Genomic DNA, 6895 nt, shown 5'->3' with positions numbered 1-6895 from the left:
TGTGGTTGTTGAGTCACTGAAAGGTGAATCCGCCACCAAAGTGTAGTATGGTTTAAACTCTCTAAATGATACATCCATACTTACAAAGAGTCTATTTTGAATCGGGCTCCAACATACATAACCCTTCTGAGTAGTAGAATACCACACGAACACACATTTCACAACTCTAGATTCAACTTCTCTACAGATGACCTGTTGTCTTTCACAAAGCATACACATCTTAATACATTCAATGAAAAGATCCCACTATTGTCGACTTTCAACATCTGATAAGGAGACTCCCAATCCAACACTCTCGAGGCCATTCTGTTGATCAATTGAGTCGTTATCAAAATGCTTTCCCCCACAGGTGCTTTGGGACATTCATTGCGATCATCATACTTTGAGCTATCTCTAAAAGATTTTGTCACTTTGTTTTGTGTCAGTGTATATGAAAATATAGTTTGATGATGTATCCCTTAGGTTGACAAGTATTCTCCAAACGCATCGTTGGTATACTTTGTCTCGTTATAAAACCTCAATACCTTCACTACAACACCGTATTGAATCTGAATTGCCCTATGAAATTCTTTAAAGCAGGCAAGCACGTCACTTCTATTTCTCATCAGAAATAACAAAGTAATACGAGAAAAACAATCAATGAAAGTAAAAAAATATCTGTAACCATCCATCAATATTGTAGAACAATACCCTCATATATTTGAATGCGCCAAATCAAAATTATAAGAACTTTGCCTGCCAGAACTAACAATCGGGCTCCTGGTATGCTTGCCAAGCTCACAACTATCGCATACAAGTTTTCATTTAATTGTCTTTTCATACAATGATGGAAACAAACGACACAATAGGCTACGCGATGCGCCTGTGATTTAGCAGCAATATATTCTCCACACTTCCCTCGGATCCTCCTGCTCCAGCATTCTCAATCATGGATACCAAGGCTGAGTTCATCTCCTCTCTATCCAAGCACCAGAGTTCTCTATGCCACATGTCAGTTCCAAGTTTCCGGCCAGTCCCCTTATCTTGAAAGATCACATTTAGAATATCAAATGAAACAGCACATTTTAATTGGAGTATAATGAAACTAATGGATAAAAAATTCACTGGAAAGGAATGAGCATGCAAAACATTAGACAAAGTCATAGAATTAGTACATCTCACTATACTCTTACCAACCACGGGCTGTGTTGTCCCATCAGTGATCTGAATGTTCTCTAGAACTGATGGGTGAGTATAGGATGAGAAGTCACTAGTGGCACCTATCACATATCGAGATGCACCAGAATCTATTATTCCAATGTAGTGAACTTATGATGGACATAAAGGCAAAAGCATGTGTATCACGAGCAAATTTGGTTAAGTGAGCATTACTAGCAGTGTTCCTCTTGAATAACAACAAGGTGGATGCATTCACAATGAAATCACATGCCGCTCTCTGCTTCCTCTTTAATATCTCCAGTAACTTGTGATCCTCCTTGGTAAAAACCACACTTGTCTTCCCCTCGTTCTCTATTACCATATAGATGATCCACGACCACACGTCTCTCTCTCCCTGGGTGGCTTAGGACAAGCCTTGCTCAGATGTCACACTTCTCCACAATTGTAACACCTGCTAGTCTGCCCATGGGCACATATCATAATTGAGCTTGATACAGTTAATTTTTCATCATTCTTCACTATCATCACAAATCCTTCGCGCGCAATCCAATCAAAGCTTTGCCCGCTTCCCTTGCACAACTCTGTCGATTGCACGCCACACAAAATAGTTTGCACGTCTTTATTCACGTGAACAGTTCAAAATCCAACACAAATTCAAAATCGTGAAATCTCATTACCTTCCCTGTTGAATAAAATTTGCATAGTGTTGCCCTTCACCAGCCTGAGCCCCTTTTGCACAATCCTGTGATCAATTTCCCACATTGAAGTCTATCTTACGGTCTTCCCTACTCTCGACAACCGCAGTCTTCCTTCTCTGTCTAAATTGAGTGCTCTGCATTGGCCTCGCAAGTCCAATCTCCCCACACCGAAGACCCTGCGCAAAAGCTTTTGTCTCCCCTCTGGGTGCTCCTTGCTACGATCTTGTTGTTTCCTTGTTCACACGAACTGCCTTGCATCGAAATGCCTCCACTCACAAAGTGTCGAGATCTTCCTCTGTCGTGCCTTCTGAGTCGTGCAATCGCTCGCACAAAGCTGCACTCCCTACACTTGAAAACCCTTCGTGTGACAGTCATGGCGGGATCGCCTGAGTGTAGAGACCGAACCTCCCTGCGCGAACATTCTTCTTCTCGCAAAATCGAGCCGCTTGATCCTAGTTCGAAGCCTCTTCTCTACGAGCCACGATCCTCTCGCTGCCTTCCCATTGAGCTCTGGTGGCGGTGATGAAGCGAAAGAAAGGACGAACGGAGCCGATCACGATCGGGCTGGGCAGAAGGTTAGGGCTCTGATACCATATTGAGAATGATTTTGCATTAACAATTTGGCTTATATAGAGCCACACAACAATTACAAATAAACCCCTAAAATTATTCTATTTACAACTAGAACCCTACATTAGATACTACTCATCTCTCATTCTTTAGAATAATAGATTCAATGAAGATAAACCATCAGTCCTTGATAATAACGCAATGACTAAAGTGCCAAAATAGACTCATAACTATTTACATGGGGTCATTCTAATCCCAGACTTATATAAAAGTATTAAATTAACTTCCACACTCTTTAAATTAGGGTTAAAAAAGTCCTCTATAGAAACTATTTCGGCCCATATTAAATAAATATGGGGACTAAATTAGTATTTTATAGACTATATTTTGACATTTTTCTCATAACTCAATCTACCAACATTATGAAATTGAATATGATTAATTCCCACAACCAAACAAAAGATTTATATCCCTCACACCCTTAAGTTTACTAAACTAAGAAAAAAGAGTTCAGAGAAGAATAAGCATATTCATTCATATAAGAACATCAAATCAAAATCTGTTCAACAGAAATTCAAACGATGTAGAAACCCTGACATGAACGCAAGTCAGAATCTACACAATCTAAGAGTGCCCGTTACGCACCTTCTATGGAATTGGAAATAGGCTGAGAATTAGGAAATGGTTATAGAATATGCACCTCTTGAAATATCTGTCGCAGCTAGCAGGAGCATTAAAATAGAAAGATAGCCAATCACTACATGCATTTCGCTTGCCAAGAAGAAACGGCACACCTGCGTGTCAGTTTCACCAGATGTGGCAAAGACAGAACCAGGTCTGCGGCTAAAAGCCCAAGTCATGGCTTGCACCGTAACTTCGAGTGTTCCATCAGTCTTTGATGACGCTGAAATGCAGTCTACGAGCGCTAAATACACTCGTCGAAACTAAAATTAGCATATTAGAGATGGTGCTTCTATTGTAAACTATTGGAGCAATTATATGAAGGGGCATTTACATACTATTTACTTTTTATATTATACCACTTAAATCTTTCAGACCACATTGAAATACCACCATTTTAACTTTTAAAAGCAGAAATACACCTTTTCATGCATAAATAAAGTGGTATGTATATGAAATTGAAGTTTAGGTGTTAGATATAAGTAAATACATATGAATTGAGTGATATGTATGTAAATTTTCCTTAAATTAATGCAACTGAAATAATTAATAATGCATCTTCTCCCTGTGTCTTATTTTGCACGCAAAAGAAAACAAAACCATGAATGAATATGGTTAAGATCCTGTATGCAGAAAAGAGGGAAAGCAAAGAGCAAAATTATCTTTTCCGGAGCATTACATTTCAACTTGCAGACATGTGGTCCAAATACTAAGTGAACAAACTCAACAAGCATCTAGCTCAGTTCTTGTTTGAGAACGAATTTATCTTCTTTAAACCATTAATAAAAGCAGAAGCCATAGCATAAAAATCTTAGTTTGGTAATATGGATGGTGAAAGGGAGTTCATTAAGGATATTTCAGCATTAAAAAAGAGGTCACAGGTAATAATAACCATGATTGGATGTCGAAAATGATGACTAAATTGGACCTTCTAAAAACTATTTCTAGTAATTACCTTCAACAAGGCAAGGAGTTTTCATTGAAAAGATTCAGAGATGAGGTTTATGGTGCTTTTAGCATTTAAACCAACTTTTTGAAAAAGAAAGAGTGAAAAAAGTTGAATGATAAAAGTAAAGGAAAAAAATTAAATAAATCATCCATCAAAAGGTTTCTATTTCCTATAAACAAGCTCTGTTAACTATGAAGAATTTTGATAAATCTAATAAACCTGGCCTCCGATATTACAAGCTGTATACAGTCTCGTTTAATGAAAGAGTTTGCATCAACTGGGAATGTATTCCTTCAACAGCGTCGCTGAAAAAGAATAATAAAAAAAGGAATATTAACAGCACAAGATTTCAATGAACTTGATCAGAATGTAAGTTTATATTGTTGTAAATTTCATAGTTTTCAATCAATCTATATGAAAAAAAGTTCACAGATGCAAGAATACTGACATGGATCATTTGTCTAAAAGCTCCTCTCATACTAGTAACTAATATCATAGAATAATTAATTCAATAAGTGGAAATCTGATAGGATCCTCGATGAAAGAAAGGAGAAAAACACATTCATTCATTTCATATCTTCATCTTCCCAAAACTGGCTTATTAATAAAGTACAATGACTATATCGAACTAATTACCTACTAATTAATCCACCATTACTATTAAACTAAAACAAATGGATTCATATCATTACTCTCATTTAGGGTGCAAGTGAGCCGAGTTGGCCCAAGCCTGAACTCATCGAGGCTCAGCTCGTTGGCATGTGAGCCATTTTAACTAGCCGGATTCCAGCCACATCCATGATTCTCCAATGAGCTACTGTAGCACTTATTTTTCCATAACGCTATTGATCACTTAAATGACTTCTCCAATAAGCTCGCATGGCAATTTCATTCGAGCCATTGAAAGCTTGTTGCTAGTTTGGCTAGTTGAGCTCGTTATTTGAGCTCAACATGAGCTCGAGCTTGTATTTTGACAAACAAGCCGAGCTCGGCCTTACCCTGAAAGTTGAACTCCCAAAGAATCCACTAGAAGTTGCCATCCATTCAACCACAAACTCCCAAGACGATCTTTTTATGCATTGGATCAACAAAAAAAATTGCAATAAAAAATAGTAAAAAATAAAATAAACACTAGAAACTTGAAAAATTCTTTATGCCCGCCCCTTGGTGGCCATAAATGTAGTAAACATCCAACTATACAACAATTCTACTCGATCAATATTGTACATTGGTTGTAACATTGCAATGCTATGGTTCACAGCAGGTAAGGATTGATCTCCAAGTGCAATCTTGACCATTCATTGAGTTACCATAACCTTTTGTCACATTTGATCCCTCTATAATCCCGCGAACGAACTAATTTACAATGCTAAGATTTGCATCATGTTATGGTAAGTTCTCAAGACCTAATTAAATGACTTCAAGAGAGAATTTGATGACATTTTAAGTATAGCCAAAATGTTGCAGAATATTTATTTGAAATAATTTCAAGAATTTAGTTGTTCGTTCGGATGCATTTGCAATGCTATGATTTGCATCATGTAGTGGTCGGTTCTCAAGAGCTAATTCAATGATTTCAAGTGAATATCCGATGATATCAAGAGCAAAACAACTAAATTGCAATGCTATGATTTGCATCATGTAATCGTTGGTTCTCAAGAGCTAATTCAATGATTTCAAGAGAATATTCGATGATCTCAAGAGTATAGCCAAAATGTTGCAGAATATTTTGTTTGATATAATTTCAAGAATTTAGTTGCTTGTTCATGTACATCCATTAGTATCAATACAATATCAGTCCATTCATATACACCATGGCAATTATAAAACACTAAAGGTCGAATAAATTATGGCATGAATAACATTGATCAACCCTGGCATGTCGTCCATGCGGATTACCCATATCAAAACAAGGAATGTCTATTTCTAAAAATCTTCGAATGCCTTGTAAGATTCACTTCCATTGTTCTTGATGCACTCTGCATTCCTCCTTCCATAAAGAATTAATCCAAGAATAGCTTTATATTATATGCTAAGATTAGAGCAACTGTGAAATGATAGGAACTGAACGAACAAACCTGTAAAATGTTGGCCTTGCCGGCTGTTGCATCCATTTTTTATGCAACACATATGGGACATCATTCCTAAGTGATACGGAACCGTGTTGGAATCATACATGGCCTACCGTGATCCAAGAAGGCCCACAGGACCTTCAAGTGAACGCTATAAGCACAGTAAGTTGGGGTTGTCGGCGTTTAAAAAGGGGGGGAGTTACGTTTGGGGGTCGCCCGTAAGAAGCTGTCGGTCGCCGGAATCGAAATCCCGTCACCCGCTTCGGAAGGACTTTTTAATTTACATATATATATATAATTTTAGAAAAATACGAAATCAAACTGACCTCATATTTTTCACAGTTTAAATGAAAGAGCGCTCTACCTCAAATCCTGTATCTACCCCGAAGAATAAACACAAGACCTGAGGATGAAGCTCGATCAAATAAACTAAGAAAGATATGACGTCCGTTTGGGTCTGCGAAACCATTTTATTTGCCGACAAGTTCCCCTATTTAATACAAATAATTAAATAGGGTTTATTTTAAGCTGGGTTCGGAAAAGCTCCCTATAAGGGCAAGCCCCTATAGTTAATTACATCTCAAATGACCGAAGTCACCTAAGAAAACTCTCGATAAAAATCAGGGGATAATGTCTTCAAAGAGGTCAAAAGGATAGGACTTTACAACGAAATCGGACGAAGAGGTGTGAAGGGGAAAAGCTCAAATCTGGAACATTATCGAGGAATCCAAATGAAGAGAAACTAGGGGAAGCCACAGATCCTGAGG

The 6895-nt window shown here is 37.7% G+C and overlaps 1 protein-coding gene across 3 annotated transcripts in view; it reads right to left on the bottom strand.

Moving 5' to 3' along the window:
• Window positions 1–4211: 4211 nt before the first annotated feature.
• The window catches only part of LOC110021494, a 28428-nt gene continuing 25744 nt past the window's right edge, over window positions 4212–6895 (bottom strand). For all 3 annotated transcript variants that reach the window (XR_002293659.1, XM_020720005.1, XM_020720006.1), the window contains one exon: window positions 4212–4361. The gene's annotated coding sequence lies outside the window, so the exon portion shown is untranslated. The remainder of the gene's footprint in view (window positions 4362–6895) is intronic.

This window comes from Phalaenopsis equestris, unplaced genomic scaffold (assembly GCF_001263595.1).
Source record: "Phalaenopsis equestris unplaced genomic scaffold, ASM126359v1 Scaffold000134, whole genome shotgun sequence".
Taxonomy (NCBI): domain Eukaryota; kingdom Viridiplantae; phylum Streptophyta; class Magnoliopsida; order Asparagales; family Orchidaceae; genus Phalaenopsis; species Phalaenopsis equestris.
This window is presented reverse-complemented; position numbering and strand designations above follow the sequence as displayed.